Here is a 27,513-nt window from a genome sequence, read left to right as displayed (position 1 = left end):
TTTGCATAATACCCCCCCTTTAACTGTCTTGAAAAAGCGCTATATGAATACAATTGATTAATTCATTAGCAAAGCAGATGATCTTCCCTTGTTGTGTTTATTTGTCTTTGTTGTCTTGCAAATGGGACACTCTAGAATCAGGCTTTTTTGCATTCAAATGGGTGACTTTAATAGGCCACAGATCCCTTGAGATGTTCTGCATGAGCCTGTTGCACAATGCAGTTTGACTCCATGAGTGGCCACTCTGAAAGGCTGATTCCGGTTCAGAAAATTCTCCATCCTGTTCTGTGTATTCTGTCGCTGTCGAAGGTAACCTACTCATTCTCTGCCGCAGGAGAGTATCAATGCACTTTGAAAGGAACCGTCCTGCACTACATCCAAAAAGGGTCGGTAGCTGCAAAAAACATCAAGCAAGCGCCCAACATTCGACTCGACAGCACCATAAATGCCGAATGTGACGGAACACCTATTACGCTAACTTGCTGTGTGCAGTTAGACTACGCAGTTAAATGGTTTTTGGATGGAGCTGATTTATCCGCAGGTAGGAATTTACACATCTAGTCTATACTGAAAAACAGTTGTTATTAGGACATCGCAAAAGGCCTTAAAAGAACAGGCCACCGTTTTTACATACTGAGATATGTTTTTACCTTAGCTTTGACGAGTTCTTTAGGACCTGTCTGATCTTCACCCCGTGCCTTCAGTCACGTAAACACAGCGCAGACGGCGTTAGCATTTAGCCTCTCCCCCTCTCCTCTATAGCTCCAAAACAGGTCAATATGGTTACGTGAAGTGTTCCACTACAAAGTATAATTACACAAAATTAAACAATGTGGATTTTCTAAGCGGATAAAAGGGGGGACTATATTGTAAGGCGTAATAATACCAGGAGTAGTTTGGCATCCGCACAGTAAAGTGAAGATTACTGCGCAGTAAAGTGAAGATTACTGCGCGGATTTCGAACTACTCCTGGTTTTATTACGCCTTACAATATAGTTCCTCCTTTTATCCGCTTAGAAAATCCACATTGTTTAATTTTGTGTAATTATACTTTGTAGTGGAACACTTCACGTAACCATATTTAAATAGCGAAAGCGTGGAAGAGCTTGGTAGCTTCTATCTTGACCTGTTTTGGAGCTATAGAGGAGAGAGGGAGAGGCTAAATGCTAACGCCGTCTGCGCTGTGTTTACGTGACTGAAGGCACGGGGGAAGATCAGACAGGTCCTAAAGAACTCGTCAAAGCTAAGGTAAGAACATATCTCAGTATGTAAAAACGGTGGCCTACTCCTTTAATATAGATAAAAACCTGCCAAACCTGTAGTGTAAACCTCTTCAAACAATCAGTATTTCAGTCTTCTGCCAATGTTATTCAATATTCCTGCATGTTTAATTGAAAAATATCTGAATCTGTTTGGTCAACTCACCGCACTCCTATTGAAACTTTGCCCCCAGAGGTCTCTACTGCAACTGGGGATTACTGCATAAAAATCAACACTGTGAAAAGCTGTGCGAGTGACACAACCAGAATCTACACATGCCAGGTGGATGAACTAACAGAATACAAAAAAACCACAACACTGACCCTCTTCCCACAGCGTAAGGATTTCTGTGTACAATTCAGCACTAACACATCTGCTTTCTTTATGCCTAACGTTATTTGTTCTACCCAAACAGCGCCCATATGTGCCGATGCCACCTATGGGACAGGCAGAGTAGGAGACATCTCAGTGGTCGGTTGTGAGAAGGGCCAGTTAGGCAACAAGAGAGCATTGTGTGAAAGCAACGGAAAATGGAAGCTCATTGAGGACGCCTGCATTGTGGAAGAAATCAATGAGTTGTTGATCGAATCTGGGGTACGTGGCTTTGCTCTGTATTATGAAATGTACATGACAACCTATCACCTTATATTTCAAACCACTATCTCTTTTGTATCTGATTTAGGATTTGAATGAAGCAAAAGTTCCAGAGTTTGTCAATAAACTAAGTGAAGCTGTTGAAACACAGAAAGAGGCCATCGCTGAATCATCCAGCTCCATTTCAGCCATTGTTGATATGATTGACACAGTTTCCAACGTCTCGGTGACAGTGACAGAACCCGTCATGCAGGTTTGTTTGTTTGTCATTGTACTGGTGTAATATAAGAAAGTTAGAAATAATCTAAAAGAATTTATTTACGCCGGTGACTAGCTTGATATGTTTACCAGGTGACACCACATATGCGTGACTCTGGGATTTATTGTCTTAATGCAACATGTGTTGATACTGAAGTGTGCTTATGCTGGTAGTTAAGAAGAGTTGTCCACCTTTCTATTGAGGTTTTGGATTGTAAGTGTGAACAATGCCACCTTACCTGACAAAAGCTACTTTGTGTTACTGTGCTAATGTACACTGCAAAAAGTGAATATCAAGCATTGGCTTAAATGACTTGAATTGAGGAAATGTATCTTGTTTTGAGCGGTTTTCACTCATTTAGACACTTTTCCTGATCGGACCAAGTTTACTTTGCTTGTTTGAGGACATTTCAGACCAGTTCTAGGGTAAATCTCGCTTCAAATAAGAAAGTAAAATTGCCAATGAGATAAGACCAATTTTCTTTCCCCATTGGCAAAGAAAATGACCTGAAATAAGGACGAAACGTATCGAAACAAGTCAGAAACATCTCAGAACAAGTGAAATAATCTAGGACAAATGCCCAAGAACTTCTTAACTAGTCAAAACAACTAAAATTTGGATTATTATGCTCAAATTGAGATGTTTATACTGATAGAGTTAAATACTTTTTGCAGTGTAGCAATGTCAATAGTTCTCTTAGAAAGCATTTGTGAAAAGGAAGGGGCTTGCCAGAAACATGGCAGATTATGCCCATACTTTTTATTTATTTATTTTTTATTTAACATCAGTGCAAATTTATACAATTTACTACAATATGCTCAATTTCAATCAAATTCATCTTACACACAGATATAACATGTTCAAATAAACAATCTATAAGACAAAACAACAACAACAAAACACAGGGGTCTGCTAATTTACAATAAGATTGTATTTTTCAAAAAGAGTGATAGATTTAATTAGTTTTTTTTTATTTACATTCATTTCCTCAAGGGAGGCCAAATACATTTTTAAATCTGATTCTTTAAAGTGGAACCATGAGGGTATTTTTTCACACCATTTCATTTTGTGGATATAATATTTTGCTAGTATTATAATTAAGTTTATTATAAATGTTTCATCTGAAGGGAAGATGGTATTATCAGATTATGCCCATACTGTAATTTTCGTATAAAAATGATCTTAAAGGTACACTGCGTAACATTTTGGACTGTGCTGATGCGGCAAAACAAAACATGTTCCTACTGACACAGAAAATGCTATTTCTGCAGTGTGTAATAAAAGAATGGACTTAGATGAGAAACTAACCTGTTCATATCTTAAAGTCTACTGCCTTTTGCCACATCTCCATGGAGACGAGCTGGAGACGCATCCACTCCCAGTAAAGTTTACAGTCATCCCTTAGGAGGGGTGAGCCTCATAAATGTTTGTTTTTACATTCATGGGGTATTTTTCAATGATGAAGATATCTGTCATAAAATAAATGCTTGTATTTCAATTATATTTATTGTGTAAAATTCTACGCGGTGTGGCTTTAATCAAATCTTGTGATGACATCCAAAAACTAGCAATTGTTTATTTTGATGGTTCTTAGACTTGTATGATTGTTTTACCATTTCATTTTGGAGATAATTGCATGCATGCTATAGTAATGCATTTACGTTAGGTGTGTCTCTGGTTTAGACATGGTTTACATCCAGTTTAGATATAATTTAGTTCAATTTAGGTTACTTCAAACATTTTTTAGACTGGTTTAGTCATCATTTGATCTTCATCGAGACCTGAATGAACTGGGAAAGTCAAGGGGTTTTATATAGTTATACTTGGAAAGTCCAATATTTATGAGGTGGTACTTGGTGTGAAATGTTGAGAAACTGTTATGTATGTGTGCTCTGCCTGTTTACAGAATGTCCTTGAGGTGGTCGATGAGCTCAGTGCAGAAGGAGCCGCATCCTCGTGGCAAGCCCTGAACACAAACCAGAGCAGCAACGCCAGCTCCCAGCTACTGAATGCCCTGGAAATCCTGTCCAGAGACCTAGAGGGAGAGTTCTCCATCACCACTCCGCGCATCATGCTCAACAGAACCACTTTCAACAACTCGTTTAGCGCCGACCTCAACTCCAGCATCACTGTTGAAATCTTGGACACCCGACTCAGCAACGTCTTCATCACCACCATCGCCTTCTCCTCACTCGACAACATCCTGCCTCCGTGGAATGCCACTTTCAACATCAGCAGCTTCACCACCAATTCCAATGACAGCTCCACTGACATTCCCGCTTTCAACAACGTCATCAATGCGGGTGTGGTGCTCATCAAAGTGAACCAAGAGATCAACAACGTCACGCTTGCTTACGAGAAAAGGAATAGCAGTTTATCGCTGGATCCTCAATGCGTCTTCTGGAATTTTGATCTTCTGGATGGCTTGGGAGCGTGGGACAGAGAGGGATGCAGGTTTGTTTCGGACATCAACGACACGGTGACGTGCAGCTGCAGCCATCTCACCTCGTTCTCCATACTCATGTCCACGCAAATTCCCAAACGCATACAGAGAGCTCTGGATATCATCACTTACATTGGCGTCGGAATATCTTTGGGCAGCCTGGTCATATGCCTCATCATCGAAGGATATGTTTGGAAGAAAGTCACAAAAAATAGCACTGCTTTGATGCGACACGTCTCTATAGTAAACACGGCTCTTTCTTTGTTGATTGCCGATATATGCTTCATCATCGCGGCCTCCGTTGCTAAGAACCCTCTTGAAAACCCGGATGAAAGCTACGAGGTGCCGGTTGGACCATGTAGCGCCGCAACATTTTTTATGCACTTTTTCTATTTGGCACTTTTCTTCTGGATGCTGGTGTCAGGGATGTTGCTGTTTTACCGCACCGTCATGGTCTTTTCGCACATGTCCAAGTCCTCCATGATGGCCATCGGATTCTGCGTGGGTTATGGAGCTCCGCTGATCATAGCCGTCGTCACCGTCGCGGCCACCGCCTCGAGAGACGGATACATACGAAAATACGAGGCGTGCTGGTTGAACTGGGACGAGACAATGGCACTCCTGGCCTTGGTCATACCCGCCTTGACTATAGTGTTTATTAACATCATCATTCTGTTTGTGGTGCTGTACAAGATGTTGAGGAGCGGCGGGATCGGGGAGTCGTCTGATGAGAAGCACACGCTGAAGGTGATCGTGCGCTGTGTGCTCATCCTGACGCCTTTGTTCGGACTGACCTGGTCCCTTGGAGTGGGGACAATGGTGGCACCTACAAACGAAGGGATCCACATCGCTTTTGCATTCTTCAATTCTCTACAGGTACGTTCACTGTTTAGGCCAAACACAAATACATTATTGATTTTTGATGAATTTGCCATTTAGTCCAATAAAACAATTCATGTCTGACATGTCTTGATTTAAATGGCCAGCATTTCATCCAAATCTCTTTTTAAGGGGCAAGTTGTTGACACAACAGTGCCGAGGTGTTAACAAAGCACTGGTGTTGCATGCAAACAAAGTCAAACGTCCAGCTGATTATTTATTCACCTGGATGCTTAAAGAGACTAGATGCAAGTTGACCATTTTATGCTCACTACTGCCATCTCAGGTCTTATGCATAACTGCAACTTCTATATTAAGCTCGTGCATGAAGGCACTTCAGACCCGAATTAAAGGAATAGGCCACCGTTTTTATATACTAAGATATGTTCTTACCTAACCTTAGTCGACTTAATATATACCCGTCTGGTCTTTGTCCGTGCGCTCTGTCACGCAAACGGAGCACATACGCAGCCTCTCCCACATGTCATATAGCTCCAAAAAAGCTCACGATAGAAGCTACCAAGCTCTTCCATGTGTTCCCTATTTAAATAAAGTTACATGAAGTGTTTTCATGCGAAGTATATTTACACAGAAATGTAGCATGTCGATTTTATAAGCAGATGAAAAGGGGGACTATATTGTGAGGCGTAATGATACAGGAGCACAACGTCCGCGCAGTAACTCCTAAAGACTTCCCCTGCTCACTTCCGTCAATAGAAGCTGCGTGAGCACTGGACTAATATGATTGTCATTGCCTAGCCAGCACTCGTGCAGCAGCATTCTGAATGTAATGAATCAGTTTAATAGCTTGTTTAGTAAAGAGGCCAGTGAGAAGGCCGTTGCCTGATGCATGAATTAATAAGTCTGGTTTAGACACTATTCTTTTTAGATAGTAAAAGCTGCTGATGCTATTGTTTTAGTGTGGCTGTCTAGGTTCAGGTTTAGATTCTGATCTGTTCAATACAATGACAAAGGGAAACTACACCTGCCGCCAGTGGGTCGCCATATAGAAGCAAGTATAAGTTGGAAAAGAGGGGTCCCAGAATTGACCCCTGAGGAACCCCACAAGTCACGGGTATTTGGTCTGAGAGAGAATTCCCACCCAGATGTCTAACCTCTGAAAAACATCGTATGGTTTGCTGTGACAGTGTTCAGCATCACTGATCAGAGATCTCTCAGAGCTGTGGTAGAGCCTAAGCCTGTCAGATATTTAAGTATCAACAACAACCTTAAAGTGGACGCATGGAAAAATCGACTTTCCTGAGGTTTAAACCATGTTTTAGCATTGTTCCTGTGACATATTAAATTTAGACATTTCTTCTTCTACGGCGTCAGTATCTCAATCTGTACTTCCTGATTACAACTGTGTCATTGTTTTTAACCCAAAAACTGTCCACACTCCACACTTTTAAAACCCATAAGCCGTTCTCTACTCGAAGTGTATTTATCACACACTGCTGGAGTTGCTAACCACGCCATACGTCCAACCTTAAGAAAACATTATTCCTATTGCTGCCAGAAGGGGGAGCCCCAGTCAAGATATTCACCAGCACTTCTGCCTTCATCAGAGCATAGGCACCCAAATCAAGGGTTTTAAGTCTATTTCAAGCCCTATATGCATGACATGTCCACTTTAAAATGGCAAGTTTGATATGTATTTAAGTACCAGCAGTGTTTCAGTACTGTGTTATCAAGAGCAGCTCTTAATGAGGCTGAATGACTGCATTTTACAAAGCCTTTGGAAATGTTCCGATCTGAAGTGAAATGTTTACTAAATAAGGAAGTTGTGGTAAAAAGCTGCTCTACAGAATCTAGTAATTAACTCAGACCGGAGAAGATTACATCTCCAACATTTATCGCATGTCAAATGAAATGGTGTAGTGGCTGGAGAAGTGGTTTGTACACAAATAACAGCTTGTAACTTTATGAAGATTTGTGAAGATTTAGTGATCATACATGAATACAGTGCTATAATGAAGTCTTTGTGTTTCTCTCCAGGGGTTGTTTATCCTTGTCTTTGGGACACTTTTTGATTCTAAGGTAAGTTAGCTTCAGACAAATAATAGTTTTTTTGGTCAAATATTGTCAGTAATGTACACAAGTAAAAAAAAAATCTGTGCTTTTAGATCCGTGCCATCCTTGCAAGGAAAACATCAACATCTAGTTCTGGTTCTAGCTCCAATCAATCAAGAGTGAGTCAATGATGAGAACTGAGCTTATTCATTTTGAGGTTTAGAATATGCTTGATTTGATTCTTTTCCTTTCTCTTTTTACAGAGCACCAGTGGAGGTACATTAAGTTCCCTCTTCAGCAGAATTCAAGGAAGACGAAGTATGACATTTTACAGTTGTTTGTTTTGTTCAAAGTTGAGTTAAGTTTTATTTTTATATATTTTATATTTATATATCTCTTTCAGACGTCTATCACCTGCAAAATGCATCCGGCAGCAACCCCAATGAACCCGAGGGGTCCTATTCTTACAACGCATAAGCTGTTATCCCTGCCGGCATTAACCTTGTTTTCCATGACATAACAGTCAGTTATAAGTGTTTGGGGACAGTGTTCCCATGAAACAAGAGAGTCAAAAACTGTGTTGGGTCCCAGACACTTTACAACTATGGCACAGTGCTCCCCCTCACTGACTTTGAGGGATGAGTCAAATGTCGTTAAAAACAGGACAAAAACCCCCCAAAATCCTTTATCTAGTTTAAATAAATTATACAATGCACAATAATGGAGAATGCACCCCATCCCTCGTTAAAAGTGTATATTGTATGTCTGACTAAACGTAAACCAGCACAGATTAAAACTCCATAAACCAGCACAGATTAAATCCAGTCTTGCAAATATAACGTAATTCTGTGAAATCAATATGAGCAATTGCTATGTCGCCTGGGCCATTGTTTCTGGGCAGCATGAATGTATTAAATAATATAATGATAGCAAAAACAATGCGCACAGACAGAGCATTGCTTCCCTTGTGCTCAGGGGCGGACTGGCCATATGTCCATTCTGGAAGAGCACAGAAGGGCCACAGGCTCTCAGGCCACTGGTCGGGCCTCTCAATTTTCTTCTTAACCTGTAAACCCCCGATTTAACCAAGCTTTATCCAAATCTAAGCGCTTAAAAGAAAAGCATCAAAATACCGTCCGAACAAGGATGAAGACGGAACAAAAATGTGCCAGAAAAGCAACAAATAAATGACAAACAAGAGATGAAAACCCAACAACAAAGCAATGAAAAACAAAAAAACATGACAAAAACACAACAAGAAAGTGACAAAAACTCGAGGTCTTAGCTTTCAAATGAGGCTCTCCAGTCGAGAAGCTTTTCTATTTGGGTGTAGCCGAACTGGAGAAAGTGCACTTTGTTAAGGTGTGGGGTAAGAGGTTAATATGTATTTTTAGAAGTACGTAGTTATGCACATTTGGGCCTGGCTGGTCAGAGTCCAGGGCCGTTTTTCAGTCCCAGTCTGCCCCTGCTTGTGCTGTAACAGTGAGTTACATAAACAGCGCTACATGGCTGGAAGCATCAGCTGTTTGCAAATGCCATTCATCTAAACATCCAGTGAAAAGCAACAGCGATCGCTTCGATGATAAGCATGTTGTATGAAAAGACTTACTGTAAAGCAACACATCCTGGTAATACTTTAGCACACACAAGCACACAAGCATTAGATATTTGTAAAGCATCTGTACAACGTCTTTTAAGTAAGGAAATACTTACTTTTTTATTTTTTAAAATTCAAACGCATTTTACATCATTTGATATTATTTATTGACACCAAAGAGTGATTAATGTTATTGGTTAAGACCATGAATATATTTGGACTCCAAGAGCCCACGCACTTTTCCACCTTCCTGCCTCGTGCCTAAACAGACTCAGGAACGGTGCGCATTGTTATGACAGCGCGACCAACTTACCAATGGTTTTGAGATAATTTACGAATGCTGGATTAAATATTTACCAATCCTTTACAAATACTTTTATTGCAAGGAAATTGCATTAACAGGGTACAAGCAGTTACCCTCCCATATTTATTCACATGTGCATTAAAATAAACTGGTGAGTTAAGGATGCCAACAAAGCTCTTTCCTTTAAGTTTTTCTGTAAGCACAATTGTTGATGTAAATCACCATATTTTCATTTGCATATAAAGTTAACCCAGCTGCTTGAACACTTTACTGTGAATCTCTCTATTTTTTCCGAAATTGAAAACTGCATTACTTGTATAGTTGGATTTATTTATCCAAAACCTATTTTTGTAAATGAAAATAAAGCGTCACTGTACCTAAAATGTTGTCCTTTTTAAAATAATACTCTTATATGAGTAGGGCACATTTTGCATCTTGATAATTTGATCCTGAATTTAATGAAATATACAGTATTTTTCCACTTCATTGTTTCATGTTTATTGAATGCAACCATTTGAAAGTTGTATCAACTTTACATTATTGCTCTTAAATAACAGACAGTTGCTCAAGATGTTTCCAAATGTTATTTTATTTGAATGAACCTTTTTCTTTCGATGCATGCTGGAGATTAATTCATTAATGAATCACAATCAAAAAGTCATCTTACTATTTATGCCCATTCTCCAGTCATTTATGGAGTTAAAGAAGCACAGTGTCTGACATGAAGCTAAGACAGCTTTGCGTGAGTTAGGTTCTTGTGAAATATTTTCCCAGACAGGATCATTCTGAAAGCAGACCTAAACCAGCTGTAAAAGAAGCCATAGATGAACGGGTTGAGCATTGAGTTCGACCATCCAAACCATTTAAAAATCTCAACAACAAGTACAGGAATGACATAGTTTGTCAATGGCAAAGAGGCGATGCACAGAAAGAAGGGAGTCCAGCAGAGGAGAAACACTCCCATCACTATGGCCAGAGTGCGCGTCGCTTTTTTCTCTGTCTTTCTCACCCCAGACTTTGACGTCTGGATGCTGCGTGCTTGTCTGTTTGCTGTAAGGAAAATCTTTGTGTAAATTGCGACTAACGTGAGAGCAGGGACGAAATAACAGGAGACAGCGCCAATCATAGATACATTTAGGCTCTGGAAAAAAACACATCTCTGTGAGTTTCCACCTTTCTTCACCCAGACGGGGATGACAACTCCACTAAATGTTGACAATGTCCATGTCGCCAAAATCACGATTACAATGAAATGCACATTGATTCTGGTTCTGTAGCTCAGAGGGTGACATACGGCATAGTATCGGTCAATAGAGATGAAACACAAATTAAATATTGATGATGTGCAAAGCAGAATGTCAAAAACACCCCTGATTTTACAGAGGATTTCTTGCAGATACCAACATGGGTTCACAAATAGGAAAATGCTGAAAGGTACAACAATGAGTCCTACTAAAAAGTCAGAAACAGCCAGAGAGAGGACCAGGTAGTTCGTCGGTGTGTGAAGTTGTCGGAAGTAAATAATAGCCAGTATGACGAGCAGGTTACCACACACTGTTACAGCTGCTATAGTCCCCAAGACAGAACATATAAAATAGGATATTGTCACAGCATTTCGAGAAATAGCACATGTATTATTCATGTCAATCTATTATCAGAGAAGGCCGAATCTGTCCATTCAAAGTGGCATTAATTTAGAAATATGCACAGTGACTTGTCTTGTGAAGTCGTCTCTTGACAACAGCCTCCTTTTAAATAGCAGAATCCTATCTCTTAACATATTCATTACAGAGAAGTTACGGTGACTGTGTACGCCCACTTAGTGTGAGTGTAAACACATGACGTCAATTGTAATCAAAGAAATGGCTGCAGCTCATTGAAAACATGAATTATATGATCATTCTTTTAACAAAACTTAACTGCTGCAATTACACCGTTTTTTTTTCCCGTTTTTGAGTCCCCGTACCTAAAAAACGTATGTCATAGTATATTCTGCAATATACTATGGCAGAATCAATATACTGCCATAATATATTGATTCTTCAAGGCCAGCTGGATCACCTTGGTCCCCTTTGCTAGAATTGTAACTTGCAGCCTGCTGCATTGTAAGGTCCATGAACTAGTATGGGCAAGGCAAGTTTATTTTAGAGCACAATTCATATACAAGGCAATTCAAAGTGCGTCACAGCTGCATAAAATTTCAAGCAAGCTGATCAAATCAATTTCCATCCATCCATTTTCTATCCGGGGCCGGGTCGCGGGGGCAGCAGTCTCAGCAGAGATGCCCAGACTTCCCAATCCACACACACCTCCTCCAGCTGTTCTGACCCCGAGGTGACACCAGGCCAGGTCGGAGACATAGTCCCACCAGCGTGCCCTGGGTCTTCCACGAGGCCTTGTCCCACTAGGACATGCCTGGAACACCTCCCGCGGGAGGCGACCAGGAAGCATCCGAAACAGATGCCCGAGCCACCTCAGCTGACTCCTCTCGACGTGAAGGAGCAGCGACTCTACTCCGAACTCCTCTCGGGTAACTGAGCTTCTCACCCGATCTCGAAGGGTGCGCCCAGCCACCCTGCGGAGGAAACTCATTTCGGCCGCTTGTATTCGCGATCTTTTCCTTTCGGTCATTACCCAAATCTCATGACCATAGGTGAGGGTGGGAACGTAGATCGATCGGTAAATCGAGAGCTTTGCCCCCGACTCAGCTCCCTCTTCACCACGACAGACCGATACAGCGACCGCATCACTGCTGACGCCGCACCGATCCGTCTGTCGATCTCACGCTCCATCCGCCCCTCACTCGTGAACAAGACCCCGAGATACTTGAACTCCTCCACTTGAGGCAAGGATTCCCCACCGACCTGAAGAGGGGAAGCCACCTTTTTCCGGTGGAGAACCATGGCCTCAGATTTGTAGGTGCTGATCCTCATCCCGGCCGCTTCACACTCGGCTGCAAACCGCCCCAGAGCAGTTGAAGGTCCTGGTTTGTTGAAGCCAACAGAACAACATCGTCTGCAAACAGCAGAGATGAGATCCTGAGGCTCCCAAACCGGACACCCTCCGGCCCCTGGCTGCGCCTAGAAATTCTGTCCATAAAAGTAATGAACAGAACCGGTGACAAAGGGCAGCCCTGGCGGAGACCAACACGCACCGGGAACAGGTCTGACTTACTGCCGGCAATGCGAACCAAGCTCCTGCTGCGGTCATACAGGGAACGGACAGCCCTTAACAGAGGGCCCCGGACCCCACACTCGCGGAGCACCCCCCACAGGGCACCACGAGGGACGGGGTCGAACGCCTTCTCCAGATCCACAAAACACATGTGGACTGGTTGGGCGAACTCCCACGAACCCTCGAGCACCCGATGAAGGGTATAGAGCTGGTCCAGTGTGCCCCGACCAGGATGAAAACCCGGGGAGGCTAAGGAGGGTGATTCCTCTGTAATTGGAACACACCCTCCGGTCCCCCTTCTTAAAGAGAGGGACCACCACCCCGGTCTGCCAATCTAGGAGCGCTGTCCCTGACCGCCACGCGATGTTGCAGAGACGTGTCAGTCAAGACAGTCCTACAACATCCAGAGACTTAAGGTACTCAGGACGAATCTCATCCACCCCCGGTGCCTTGCCACCGAGGAGCTTTATCACCACCTCGGTGACTTCAGCCCCAGTGATGGGCGAGCCCACCTCCTAATCTCCAGCCTCTGCTTCCCCATCGGAAGACGTGACGACGGGATTGAGGAGGTCCTCGAAGTACTCCTTCCACTGCCTGACACCATCCCCAGTCGAGGTCAGCAGCTCCACACCCGCACTGTAAACAGTGTTGGTGAAGCCCCCCTCCTGAGGCGCCGGATGGTTTTCCAGAATCTCCTCGAGGCCGACCGATAGTCCTCCTCCATGGCTTCCCCGAACTCCTCCCAGACCCGAGTTTTTGCCTCTGTGAGCGCACGACCTGCAGCACGCTTGGCCTGCCGGTACCTCTCAGCTGCCTCCGGAGTCTCACAAGCCAACATGGCCAAGTAGGACTCCTTCTTCAGCTTGACGGCATCCCTTACTTCCGGGCGCCACCACCGGGTTCGGGGATTGCCGCCGCGACAGGCACCAGAGACCTTACGGCCACAACTGCGAGCAGCCGCATCGACAATAGAGGAGAACAGGGTCCACTCGGACTCCATGTCCCCAGCCTCCCTCGGAATCTGGGTGAAGCTCTTCCGGAAGTGGGAGTTGAAGACCCCACTGACAGAGGGATCCGCCAGACGTTCCCAGCAGACCCTCACAACACGCTTGGGTCTGCCAGGTCTGACCGGCTTCCTCCCCTGCCAGCGGATCCAGCTCACCACCAGGTGGTGATCGGTTGACAGCTCAGCCCCTCTCTTCACCCGAGTGTCCGAGACACGCGGCCGGAGATCAGACGACACAACTACAAAGTCGATCATCGACCTCCTGCCGAGGGTGTCCTGGTGCCACGTGCACTTATGGACACCCTTGTGCTCGAACATGGTGTTGGTTATGGATAAACTGCGACTAGCACAGAAGTCCAACAACAGAACAGCACTCGGGTTCAGATCAGGGAGGCCGTTCCTCCCAATCACTCCCACCCAGGTCTCACTGTCGTTCCCCACGTGGGCGTTGAAGTCCCCCAGCAGAACAATGGAGTCCCCAGTCGGAGCACTATCTAGTACCCCTCCCAGGGACTCCAAGAAGGCCGGGTACTCTGCACCGATGTTGGGCCCGTAGGCCGAGACAACGGTGAGAGACCTGTCCCCAACCCGAAGGCGTAGGGACGCGACCCTCTCGTCCACTGGGGTGAACTCCAACACGTGACGGCTGAGCTGGGGGGATATGAGCAAACCCATCCCGGCCCGCTGTCTCTCCCCGCGGGCAACTCCAGAAAAATGGTGAGTCCAGCCTCTCTCCAGGAGTTGGGATCTGGAACCCAAGCTGTGCATGGAGGTGAGCCCGACTATATCTAGCCGGTATCTCTCAACCTCCCGCACAAGCTCAGGCTCCTTCCCCTCCAGCGAAGTGACGTTCCATGTCCCGAACGCCAGAAGCTGCACATGCGGACCAGGTCGTCGAGGCACCTGCCTCTGACTGCCACCCAGTACTCTCCGCACCCGACCCCTACGGATCCCTCTGCGGGTGGTGGGTCCACAGGAAGGCGGGCCCACGTCGTCCCTTCGGGCTGTGCCCGGCCGGGCCCCGTGGGCAGAGGCGTTCGGGCCCCAACCCCAGGTCAGGCTCCAGGGTGGGGCTCCAGCTGCGCCATGCCGGGGGCGACGTCTTGGTCCTTGTGTGTTTCACGTCCATAAGGGTTTTTTGTCAACGTCAAAAAAAAAAGCTGGTAAAATACTTTCAGTTGTCATACGCACGGGTAAAAATCACAATCAGAATTGTTTTATTTGCCATTGTTATGAACAGGTTCATAACAAGGATTTTTTATTTTGTTTCAAAATGAAGCTCACAGGACGACTGAGTGGGATGGACCAACTCTACAGTGAAAATAACAGAGCGGAAATTGGATTTCACCACAATAGTGAACGAGTTTGCTGAGCAGAAGGCACACAAAGTTCTGACGTGTGAGTACAAGTTTTTACTGCAAGTGATCGGCTTGTCACCTTATTGTGGTGTGGCTTCTGTGCCATATAGGCTATGTGTCTGTTTGCTTTCTGATCAGGCCATTGTTGTGCTGTAACTTACAGCCTGTGCTAACGTGGTGTGTTCAGTTGAACTGTTTTGTTTGCTTTCTGTTTTTGATGGTGGGCTGTGTGCAGGTTACGCATATACCATTGTCCATGGCACTAATGATCGTGTGTGCATTCTTCTTTCCCTCTGTGGTCAAATGTGTGTGTGTTGAGAGATGTAGGGATGAAAATTGTCACTGTGGATGTGTCACTCGTTTTTGGCCCTTGGGCTGTAGAGTTTGGCACTATGGGAAGTGGATTTATGCTTGTTGTCGCACACGGATGGACCCCCTCGAATATTGACTGTTATTTTGTACACTGTTCATGACTATGTCTTTCTTGATTGCGACGGCTGAATTGAGACCACTGTGGAGCTGCTTTTTTAATTTTATTGTGTATTGTATAATGACAATAAAGCAGACTGATTCAGTGACATAGTGTGTAGGGAGGCACCGATACCACTTTTTGTAAAACCGATACGAGTACGAGTACTTGGATTTAAGTACTCAGCGATACCGAATACCGATACGAGTACAAGGCATTTTCTTCAACATTCTTACTTTTTTCACAGCAGATTGGTTTGTAATTAATAAATTTACTCATTTGCTACACTTTGAAGAGCAGTGAGTAGAATTGTGCTGATGCCATTTATTTTTTGTTTTCATTCAATATAATTTTTAATTTGTATTGCTCTGTCCATCATAGACAGAAAAGCCCATGTCCAAAAGCTCCCAATGCCTGAGCTTTATTCATTTAAGTATTTTTATTTAACAACAGTATTGAGATGTTACTTAAATGGTCTCTTTTCGTCTTTACTTCAGCTCCTGTAGATTTTCTCGTGTGTTTGTAGTAACTTAGCGAGTAGCTACAGCGTTTTCATTGTTCTGCTGCAGCTCATTTTGGCTCAATATAAACATGCTGTATGTCTTTAATTTGGATTTTCTGAGGACTTTTTAGTAACTGGGTTAGTTTTTTCAGATGAATAAACCCCTGGGCATAAAACGGCGTCAGAATGGCCAAAACTGCTAGCCGTGAGTTAGCAACATTAGCCTGTGTGTTGTAAACACTGCAGACGCTGCAGCACTAACAACATTAAGCTCTGGTTAAATCCAGCTCAGACTCTGATTTAGAGAGCGCAGTCTGTAATAAAGTCAGCTCTATGTGGATTATTGTATTTACACTAAACAATTCTCCAGTTTGTTGCTTCTTCTCTCCTCAGCTGAGAGCTGCGCCTCGTAGGTGTGCTGGCCGCATGTCAAATGGTATCGTTTCTGGTATCGGGACCTCATGAATGAGTACGAGGATGAGTACAAGCATGTGGTATCAGCCCGATACCCGATGCTGGTATCGGTATCGGTGCATCCCTAATAGTGTGTCTACAGGCCCATGTTCACCTGCCATCAGTGACACAGAGATCGTAGTGTCATCCACATAGTTGTTGTAAGACACATTATTGCTGTTTATTAGCTGAAACTTGAATAAGAGTGGTCCCAAGATTGGCCCTGGGGGACTCCACAGGTAATGGCAATTTTATCTTAGACACAGTTGAAAATTTCGACAACGTATGTCCTGTTCTCGGGATAGGACTTGAACCAGTTCATAGCAGTACCAGAGATTCTCACCCAGTTTTCGAACCTATGAAGTAAGAGCCCGTGGTCCACTGTATCAGACAAAAAAGTGCTGTACAAGGTACAAGCATATTTATTCACATATGCATTCAAAATAAACAGTTGTTTTCTTCACCTTTTTCTACAGTGCTTGGTGTAAATAATCATATTTCTTTGAGTTACACATAAAGTAGGAGTTTTTAACCCGGATGCTTGAACAATTAACTGTGAATCTTTCTTGTAGTTCATTTATTTGTCCTACATTGAAAATACCATTATTTGTGTTGTTGGATTTATTCATCCATAAAGTATTTTTGTAAATTAAAATAAAGTGTCACTGTGCCTCAAATGTTGCCTTAAAAAAAACAAAAAATAACGCTCTTACAAGTAGAGCACATTTTATTTTGCATCTTGAGAATTTTGGGGGGAAAGTTTTTTTTTTTTTTTTTTTTTTTTGGGGAGTACTTTAGAAACTTTTTGGATACTCGGCTTACCTTTAAAGACAGTGCCCAGCATCCAGAGCTTTCACCAGTGCAGAAAAAAACCCCTCAATATTTAGTATTGTTTCACTTTATTGTTTCATGTCAATTCACCGCGACCATTTGAAAGTTTTATCCACTTAACACTGAAACTTTCACTATAAAATTAAAAAACATCCAGTTGCTTTAGTTTCAACATACATTTTTTCTGTCAGTGCATGCTGAAGATTTTCTACCACCAATAATAAGCAATCAATTTGCATAAAATGTGTCATAAGAATAAGTAGGATAGTACAATGTTAGGCCTAATTCTGCTGGTTTAAGAAGTGCAGTATCTGACATGAAGCTAAGACAGCTTTGCGTGAGTTAGGTTCTTGTGAAATATTTTCCCAGACAGGATCATTCTGAAAGCAGACCTAAACCAGCTGTAAAAGAAGCCATAGATGAACGGGTTGAGCATTGAGTTTGACCATCCAAACCATTTAAATATCTCAACAACAAATACAGGAATGGCATAGTTTGTTAATGGCAAAGAAGTGACGCACAGAAAGTAGGGAGTCCAGCAGAGGAGAAACACTCCCATCACTATGGCCAGAGTGCGCGTCGCTTTTTTCTCTGTCTTTCTCACCCCAGACTTTGACGTCTGGATGCTACGTGCTTGTCTGTTTGCTGTAAGGAAAATCTTTGTGTAAATAGCGACTAATATGAGAGCAGGGACGAAATAAAAGTTGACAGCGCCAATTATAGATACATTTAGGCTCTGGAAAAAAACACATCTCTGTGAGTTTCCACGTTTCTTTCCCCAAACGGTGATGACAACTGCACTAAATGTTGACAACGTCCATGTCACCAAAATCATGATTACAATAATATGCACATTGATTCTGGTTCTGTAGCTCAGAGGGTGACATACGGCATAGTATCGGTCAATAGAGATGAAACACAAATTAAATATTGATGTTGTGCAAAGCAGAATGTCAAAAACACCCCTGATTTTACAGAGGATTTCTTGTAGATACCAACATGGGTTCACAAATAGGAAAATGCTGAAAGGTACAACAATGAGTCCTACTAAAAAGTCAGAAACAGCCAGAGAGAGGACCAGGTAGTTAGTCGGTGTGTGAAGTTGTCGGAAGTAAATAATAGCCAGTATGACGAGCAGGTTACCGCACACTGTTACAGCTGCTATAGTCCCCAAGACAGAACATATAAAATAAGATATTGTCACAGCATTTTGAGAAATAGCACATGTATTATTCATGTCAATCTATTTTCAGAGAAGGCCGAATCTGTCCATTCAAAGTAGCATTAATTTAGAAATATGCACAGTGACTTGTCCTGTGAAGTCGTCTCTTGACAACAGCCTCCTTTTAAATAGCAGAATCCTATCTCTTAACATATTCATTTCAGAGTGGTGACGGTGACTGTATACACCCACTTAGTGTGAGTGTAAACACATGACGTCAACTGTAATCAAAGAAATGGCTGCAGCTCATTGAAAGCATGAATTATATTATCATTCTTTTAGCAAAACTTAACATCTGCAATTACACCAGTTTTTTCCCGTTTTTGAGTCCCCATACCTCAAAAACGTATGCCATAGTATATTCTTGATTCTTCAAGGCCAGCTGGATCACCTTGGTCCCCTTTGCTAGAACTGTAACTTGCAGCCTGCTGCATTGTAAGGTCCATGAACTAGTATCAGCAAGGCAAGTTTATTTTAGAGCACAATTCATATGCAAGGCAATTCAAAGTGCGTCACAGTTGCATAAAATTTCAAGCAAGCTGATCAAATCAATTTCCATCCATCCATTTTCTTCCGCTTTATCCGGGGCCGGGTCGCGGAGGCAGCAGTCTCAGCAGAGATGCCCAGACTTCCCGATCAACACACACCTCCTCCAGCTGTTCTGGGGGGACCCCGAGGCGACACCAGGCCAGCTCGGAGACATAGTCCCACCACCGTGTCCTGGGTCTTCCACGAGGCCTTGTCCCACTAGCACATGCCTGGAACACCTCCCGCGGGAGGCGACCAGGAGGCATCTGAAACAAATGCCCGAGCCACCTCAGCTGGCTCCTTTCGACGTGAAGGAGCAGCGACTCTACTCTGAGCTCCTCCCGGGTAACTGAGCTCCTCACCCGATCTCGAAGGGTGCGCCCAGCCACCCTGCGAAGGAAACTCATTTCGGCGGCTTGTATTCGCGATCTTGTCCTTTCGGTCATGACCCAAATCTCATGGCCATAGGTGAGGGTGGGAACGTAGATCGATCGGTAAATCGAGAGCTTTGCCCCGACTCAGCTCCCTCTTCACCACGACAGACCGATACAGCGACCGCATCACTGCTGACGCTGCACCGATCCGTCTGTCGATCTCACGCTCCATCCGTCCCTCACTCGTGAACAAGACCCCGAGATACTTGAACTCCTCCACTTGAGGTAAGGACTCCCCACCGACCTGTAGAGGGGAAACCTCTTTTTTCCGGTGAAGAACCATGGCCTCAGATTTGGAGGTGCTGATCCTCATCCCGGCCGCTTCACTCGGCTGCAAACCGCCCCAGAGCAGCTGAAGGTCCTGGTTTGTTGAAGCCAACAGAACAACATCGTCTGCAAACAGCAGAGATGAGATCCTGAGGCTCCCAAACCGGACACCCTCCGGCCCCTGGCTGCGCCTAGAAATTCTGTCCATAAAAGTAATGAACAGAACCGGTGACAAAGGGCAGCCCTGGCGGAGACCAACACGCACCGGGAACAGGTCTGACTTATTGCCGGCAATGCGAAACAAGCTCCTGCTGCGGTCATACAGGGAACGGACAGCCCTTAGCAGAGGGCCCCGGACCCCATACTCCCGGAGCACCCCCCACAGGGCACCACGAGGGACACGGTCGAACGCTTTCTCTAGATCCACAAAACACATGTGGACTGGTTGGGCGAACTCCCACGAACTCTCGAGCACCCGATGAAGGGTATAGAGCTGGTCCAGTGTGCCACGACCAGGACGAAAACCATATTGTTCCTCCTGGATCCAAGGTTCGAATGTCGGCCGGATCCTCCTCTCCAGCACCCTGGAGTAGACCTTACCGGGGAGGGTGATCCCTCTGTAATTGGAACACACCCTCCGATCCCCCTTCTTAAAGAGAGGGACTACCACCCCGGTCTGCCAATCCAGGGGCACTGTCCCCGACCGCCACGCGATGTTGCAGAGACGTGTCTGTCAAGACAGTCCTACAACATCCAGAGACTTAAGGTACTCAGGGCGAATCTCATCCACCCCTGGAGCCTTGCCACCGAGGAGCTTTCTCACCACCTCGGTGACTTCAGCCCCGGTGATGGGCGAGCCCACCTCCGAGTTCCCGGCCTCTGCTTCCTCATCCTAAGACGTGACGGTGGGATTAAGGAGGTCCTCGAAGTACTCCTTCCACCGCCCGACGACATCCCCAGTCGAGGTCAGCAGCTCCCCACCCGCACTGTAAACAGTGTTGAAGCACTGCTTCCCCCTCCTGAGGTGCCGGATGGTCTGCCAGAATCTCCTCGAGGCCGACCGATAGTCCTCCTCCATGGCTTCTCCGAACTCCTCCCAGACCCGAGTTTTTGCCTCTGTGACCGCACGAGCTGCAGCACGCTTGGCCTGCCGGTACCTCTCAGCTGCCTCCGAAGTCCCACAGGCCAGGTAGGACTCCTTCTTCAGCTTGACGGCATCCCTTACTTCTGGGCGCCAACACCGGGTTCGGGGATTGCCGCCGCGACAGGCACCAGAGACCTTACGGCCACAACTACGAGCAGCTGCATCGACAATAGAGGAGGAGAACAGGGTCCACTCGGACTCCATGTCCCCAGCCTCCCTCGGGTGAAGCTCTTCCGGAGGTGGGAGTTGAAGACTCCACTGACAGAGGGATCCACCAGACGTTCCCAGCAGACCCTCACAACACGCTTGGGCCTGCCAGGTCTGACCGGCTTCCTCCCCTGCCAGCGGATCCAGCTCACCACCAGGTGGTGATCGGTTGACAGCTCAGCCCCTCTCTTTACCCGAGTGTCCGAGACACGCGGCCGGAGATCAGACGACACAACTACAAAGTTGATCATCGACCTCCTGCCTAGGGTGTCCTGGTGCCACGTGCACTTGTGGACACCCTTGTGCTCGAACATGGTGTTCGTTATGGACAAACTGCGACTAGCACAGAAGTCCAATAACAGAACACCACTCGAGTTCAGATCAGGGAGGCTGTTCTTCCCAATCACTCCCAACCAGGTCTCACTGTCGTTACCCACGTGGGCGTTGAAGTCCCCCAGCAAAACAATGGAGTCCCCAGTCGGAGCACCATCTAGTGCCCCTCCCAGGGACTCCAAGAAGGCCGGGTACTCTGCACCGATGTTGGGCCTGTAGGCCGAGACAACGGTGAGAGACCTGTCCCCAACTCGAAGGCGTAGGGACGCGACCCTCTCGTCCACCGGGGTGAACTCCAACACGTGGCTGAGCTGGGGGGATATGAGTAAACCCACCCCAGCCCGCCGCCTCTCCCCGCGGGCAACTCCAGAAAAATGGAGAGTCCAGCCTCTCTCCAGGAGTTGGGATCCGGAACCCAAGCTGTGCGTGGAGGTGAGCCCGACTATATCTAGCCGGTATCTCTCAACCTCTAGAACAAGCTCAGGCTCTTTCCCCCCCAGCGAAGTGTCGTTCCATGTCCCGAACGCCAGAAGCTGTGCATGTGGACCAGGTCGTCGAGGCACCTGCCTCTGACTGCCACCCAGTCCTCTTAGCACCCGACCCCTACGGATCCCTCTGCAGGTGGTGGGTCCACAGGAGGGCGGGCACCCCGTGGGCAGAGGCCCGGCCACCAGACGCTCGTGTTCGGGCCCCAACCCCAGGTCTGGCTCCAGGGTGGGGCCCCGGCTGCGCCATGCCAGGCGACGTCTCGGTCCTTGTGTGTTTCACGTCCATATGTTTTTTTTTTTATTTAACAATAGTATTGAGATGTTACTTAAATGGTATCTTTTCGTCTTTACTTCAGTTCCGTGTGTATTTTCTCGTGTGTTTGTAGTAACTTAGCGAGTAGCTACAGCGTTTTCATTGTTCTGCTGCAGCTCATTTTCGCTCAATATAAACATGCTGTATGTCTTTATGTTGGATTTTCTCAGGACTTTTTAGTCGCTGGGTTAGTTTTTCAGATGAATAAACCCCTGGGCATAAAACGGCGTCAGAATGGCCAAAACCGCTAGCCACGAGTTAGCAACGTTAGCCTGTATGTTGTAAACACTGCAGACGCTGCAGCACTAACAACATTAAGCTCTGGTTAAATCCAGCTCAGACTCTGGTTTAGAGAGCGCAGTCTGTAATAAAGTCAGCTCTATGTGGATTATTGTATTTACACTAAACAATTCTCCAGTTTGTTGCTTCTTCTCTCCTCAGCTGAGAGCTGCGCCTCGCAGCTGCGCCTCGTAGCTGCGCCTCGTAGGTGCGCTGGCCGCACGTCAAATGGTATCGTTTCTGGTATCGGGACCTCATGAATGAGTACGAGTATGAGTACAAACATGTGGCATCGGCTCGATACCCGATGCTGATATCGGTATCGGTGCATCCCTAATAGTGTGTCTACAGGCCCATGTTCACCTGCCATCAGTGACACATAGATCGTAGTGTCATCCACATAGTTTTGGTAAGACACATTATTGCTGTTTATTAGCTGAAACTTGAATAAGAGTGGTCCCAAGATTGGCCCCGGGGGACTCCACAGGTAATGGTAATTTTATCTTAGACACAGTTGAAAATTTCGACAACGTATGTCCTGTTCTCGGGATAGGACTTGAACCAGTTCATAGCAGTACCAGAGATTCTCACCCAGTTTTCGAACCTATGAAGTAAGAGCCCGTGGTCCACTGTATCAGACAAAAAAGTGCTGTACAAGGTACTAGCATATTTATTCACATATGCATTCAAAATAAACAGTTGTTTTCTTCACCTTTTTCTACAGTGGTTGGTGTAAATAATCATATTTCTTTGAGTTACACATAAAGTAGGAGTTTTTTAACCCGGATGCTTGAACAATTAACTGTGAATCTTTCTTGTAGTTCATTTATTTGTCCTAAATTGAAAATGCCTTTATTTGTATTGTTGGATTTATTCATCCATAAAGCATTTTTGTTAATTAAACCAAAGTGTCACTGTGTCTCAAATGTTGCCTTAAAAACAAAACAAAAAATAACGCTCTTAAAAGTAGAGCACATTGTATTTTGCATCTTGAGAATTTTGGGGGGAAAGTTTTTTTGTTTTTTTTTGGGAGGGGGAGTACTTTAGAAACTTTTTGGATACTCGGCTTACCTTTAAAGACAGTGCCCAGCATCCAGAGCTTTCACCAGTGCAGAAAAAAAACCCTCAATATTTAGTATTGTTTCACTTTATTGTTTCATGTCAATTCACTGCGACCATTTGAAAGTTTTATCCACTTAACACTGAAACTTTCACTATAAAATTAAAAAACATCCAGTTGCTTTTGTTTGAACATACATTTTTTCTGTCAGTGCATGCTGAAGATTTTCTACCACCAATAATAAGCAATCAATTTGTATAAAATGTGTCATAAGAATAAGTAGGATGGTACAATGTTAGGCCTAATTCTGCTGGTTTAAGAAGTACAGTATCTGACATGAAGCTAAGACAGCTTTGCGTGAGTTAGATTCTTGTGAAATATTTTCCCAGACAGGATCATTCTGAAAGCAGACCTAAACCAGCTGTAAAAGAAGCCATAGATGAACGGGTTGAGCATTGAGTTTGACCATCCAAACCATTTAAATATCTCAACAACAAATACAGGAATGGCATAGTTTGTCAATGGCAAAGAAGTGATGCACAGAAATAAGGGAGTCCAGCAGAGGAGAAACACTCCCATCACTATGGCCAGAGTGCGCGTCGCTTTTTTCTCTGTCTTTCTCACTCCAGACTTTGACGTCTGGATGCTACGTGCTTGTCTGTTTGCTGTAAGGAAAATCTTTGTGTAAATAGCGACTAATATGAGAGCAGGGACGAAATAACAGGAGACAGCGCCAATCATAGATACATTTAGGCTCTGGAAAAAAACACATCGCTGTGAGTTTTCACCTTTCTTTACCCAAACTGTGATGACAACTCCACTAAATGTTGACAACGTCCATGTCGCCAAAACCATGATTACAATAATATGCACATTGATTCTGGTTCTGTAGCTCAGAGGGTGACATACGGCATAGTATCGGTCAATAGAGATGAAACACAAATTAAATATTGATGATGAGCAAAGCAGAATGTCAAAAACACCCCTGATTTTACAGAGGATTTCTTGTAGATACCAACATGGGTTCACAAATAGGAAAATGCTGAAAGGTACAACAATGAGTCCTACTAAAAAGTCAGAAACAGCCAGAGAGAGGACCAGGTAGTTAGTCGGCGTGTGAAGTTGTCGGAAGTAAATAATAGCCAGTATGACGAGCAGGTTACCGCACATTGTTACAGCTGCTATAGTCCCCAAGACAGAACATATAAAATAGGATATTGTCACAGAATTTCGAGAAATAGCACATGTATTATTCATGTCAATCTATTATCAGAGAAGGCCGAATCTGTCCATTCAAAGAAGCATTAATTTAGAAATATGCACAGTGACTTGTCCTGTGAAGTCTTCTCTTGACAACAGCCTCCTTTTAAATAGCAGAATCCTATCTCTTAACATATTCATTACAGAGTGGTGACAGTGACTGTATACGCCCACTTAGTGTGAGTGTAAACACATGACGTCAACTGTAATGAAAGAAATGGCTGCAGCTCATTGAAAGCATGATTTACATTATCATTCTTTTAGCAAAACTTAACTGCTGCAATTACACCAGTTTTTTCCCGTTTTTGAGTCCCCATACCTCTTCATATTATATTGATTCTTCAAGGCCAGCTGGATCACCTTGGTCCCCTTTGCTAGAGCTGTAACTTGCAGCCTGCTGCATTGTAAGGTCCATGAACTAGTATCAGCAAAGCAAGTTTATTTTAGAGCACAATTTATATACAAGGCAATTCAAAGTGCGTCACAGTTGCATAAAATTTCAAGCAAGCTGATCAAATCAATTTCCATCCATCCATCCATTTTCTTCCGCTTTATCCGGGACCGGGTCGCGGGGGCAGCAGTCTCAGCAGAGATGCCCAGACTTCCCGATCCACACACACCTCCTCCAGCTGTTCTGACCCCGAAGCGACACCAGGCCAGCTCGGAGACATAGTCCCACCACCGTGTCCTGGGTCTTCCACGAGGCCTTGTCCCACTAGGACATGCCTGGAACACCTCCCGCGGGAGGCGACCAGGAGGCATCCGGAACAGATGCCCGAGCCACCTCAGCTGGCTCCTTTCGACGTGAAGGAGCAGCGACTCTACTCCGAGCTCCTCTCGGGTAACTGAGCTCCTCACCCGATCTCGGAGGGTGCGCCCAGCCACCCTGCGAAGGAAACTCATTTCGGCCGCTTGCATTCGCGATCTTGTCCTTTCTGTCATGACCCAAATCTCATGACCATAGGTGAGGGTTCGAACGTAGATCGATCGGTAAATCGAGAGCTTTGCCCCAACTCAGCTCCCTCTTCACCACGACAGACCGATACAGCGACCGTATCACTGCTGACGCCGCACCGATCCGTCTGTCGATCTCACGCTCCATCTGTCCCTCACTCGTGAACAAGACCCCGAGATACTTGAACTCCTCTACTTGAGGTAAGGACTCCCCACCGACCTGAAGAGGGGAAACCACCTTTTTCCGGTGGAGAACCATGGCCTCAGATTTGGAGGTGCTGATCCTCATTCCGGCCGCTTCACACTCGGCTGCAAACCGCCCCAGAGCAGCTGAAGGTCCTGGTTTGTTGAAGCCAACAGAACAACATCATCCGCAAACAGCAGAGATGAGATCCTGAGGCTCCCAAACCGGACACCCTCCGGCCCCTGGCTGCGCCTAGAAATTCTGTCCATAAAAGTAATGAACAGAACCGGTGACAAAGGGCAGCCCTGGCGGAGACCAACACGCACCGGGAACAGGTCTGACTTATTGCCGGCAATGCGAAACAAGCTCCTGCTGCGGTCATACAGGGAACGAACAGCCCTTAGCAGAGGGCCCCGGACCCCATACTCCCGGAGCACCCCCCACAGGGCACCACGAGGGACACGGTCGAACGCTTTCTCCAGATCTACAAAACACATGTGGACTGGTTGGGCGAACTCCCACTAACTCTCGAGCACCCGATGAAGGGTATAGAGCTGGTCCAGTGTGCCACGACCAGGACGAAAACCACATTGTTCCTCCTGGATCCAAGGTTCGAATGTCGGCCGGATCCTCCTCTCCAGCACCCTGGAGTAGACCTTACCGGGGAGGGTGATCCCTCTGTAATTGGAAAACACCCTCCGATCCCCCTTCTTAAAGAGAGGGACTACCACCCCGGTCTGCCAATCCAGGGGCACTGTCCCCGACCGCCACGCGATGTTGCAGAGACGTGTCTGTCAAGACAGTCCTACAACATCCAGAGACTTAAGGTACTCAGGGCGAATCTCATCCACCCCTGGAGCCTTGCCACCGAGGAGCTTTCTCACCACCTCGGTGACTTCAGCCCCGGTGATGGGCGAGCCCACCTCCGAGTTCCCAGCCTCTGCTTCCTCATTGGAAGACGTGACGGTGGGATTAAGGAGGTCCTCGAAGTACTCCTTCCACCGCCCGACGACATCCCCAGTCGAGGTCAGCAGCTCCCCACCCGCACTGTAAACAGTGTTGAAGCACTGCTCCCCCCTCCTGAGGCGCCGGATGGTCTGCCAGAATCTCCTCGAGGCCGACCGATAGTCCTCCTCCATGGCTTCTCCGAACTCCTCCCAGACCCGAGTTTTTGCCTCTGTGACCGCACGAGCTGCAGCACGCTTGGCCTGCCGGTACCTCTCAGCTGCCTCCGAAGTCCCACAGGCCAGGTAGGACTCCTTCTTCAGCTTGACGGCATCCATTACTTCTGGGCGCCAACACCGGGTTTGGGGATTGCCGCCGCGACAGGCACCAGAGACCTTACGGCCACAACTACGAGCAGCTGCATCGACAATAGAGGAGGAGAACAGGGTCCACTCGGACCATGTCCCCAGCCTCCCTCGGAATCTGGGTGAAGCTCTTCCGGAGGTGGGAGTTGAAGACCCCACTGACAGAGGGATCCGCCAGACGTTCCCTGCAGAACCTCACGACACGCTTGGGTCTGCCAGGTCTGACCGGCTTCCTCCCCTGCCAGCGGATCCAGCTCACCACCAGGTGGTGATCGGTTGACAGCTCAGCCCCTCTCTTCACCCGAGTGTCCGAGACACGCGGCCGGAGGTCAGACGACACAACTACAAAGTCGATCATCGACCTCCTGCCTAGGGTGTCCTGGTGCCA

At 45.9% G+C, this 27,513-nt stretch overlaps 1 long non-coding RNA gene across 1 annotated transcript; it reads right to left on the bottom strand.

Annotated features, from left to right (window-relative positions):
• Nucleotides 1-12,818: 12,818 nt before the first annotated feature.
• On the bottom strand, nucleotides 12,819-26,766 carry LOC306974567. Its single transcript, XR_013793648.1, has 3 exons — nucleotides 26,739-26,766; nucleotides 20,342-20,419; nucleotides 12,819-12,917 (listed from the first exon to the last, which is right to left on the bottom strand). It is a non-coding gene; the product is annotated as an uncharacterized lncRNA (long non-coding RNA).
• Between the last annotated feature and the right edge of the window lie 747 nt (nucleotides 26,767-27,513).

The sequence above is a fragment of the Gobius niger genome, assembly GCF_951799975.1.
Source record: "Gobius niger genome assembly, chromosome: 15".
Lineage (NCBI taxonomy): Eukaryota > Metazoa > Chordata > Actinopteri > Gobiiformes > Gobiidae > Gobius > Gobius niger.
Note: the sequence above shows the minus strand (reverse complement) of the source record. Positions and strands in the feature narration are given on the sequence as shown.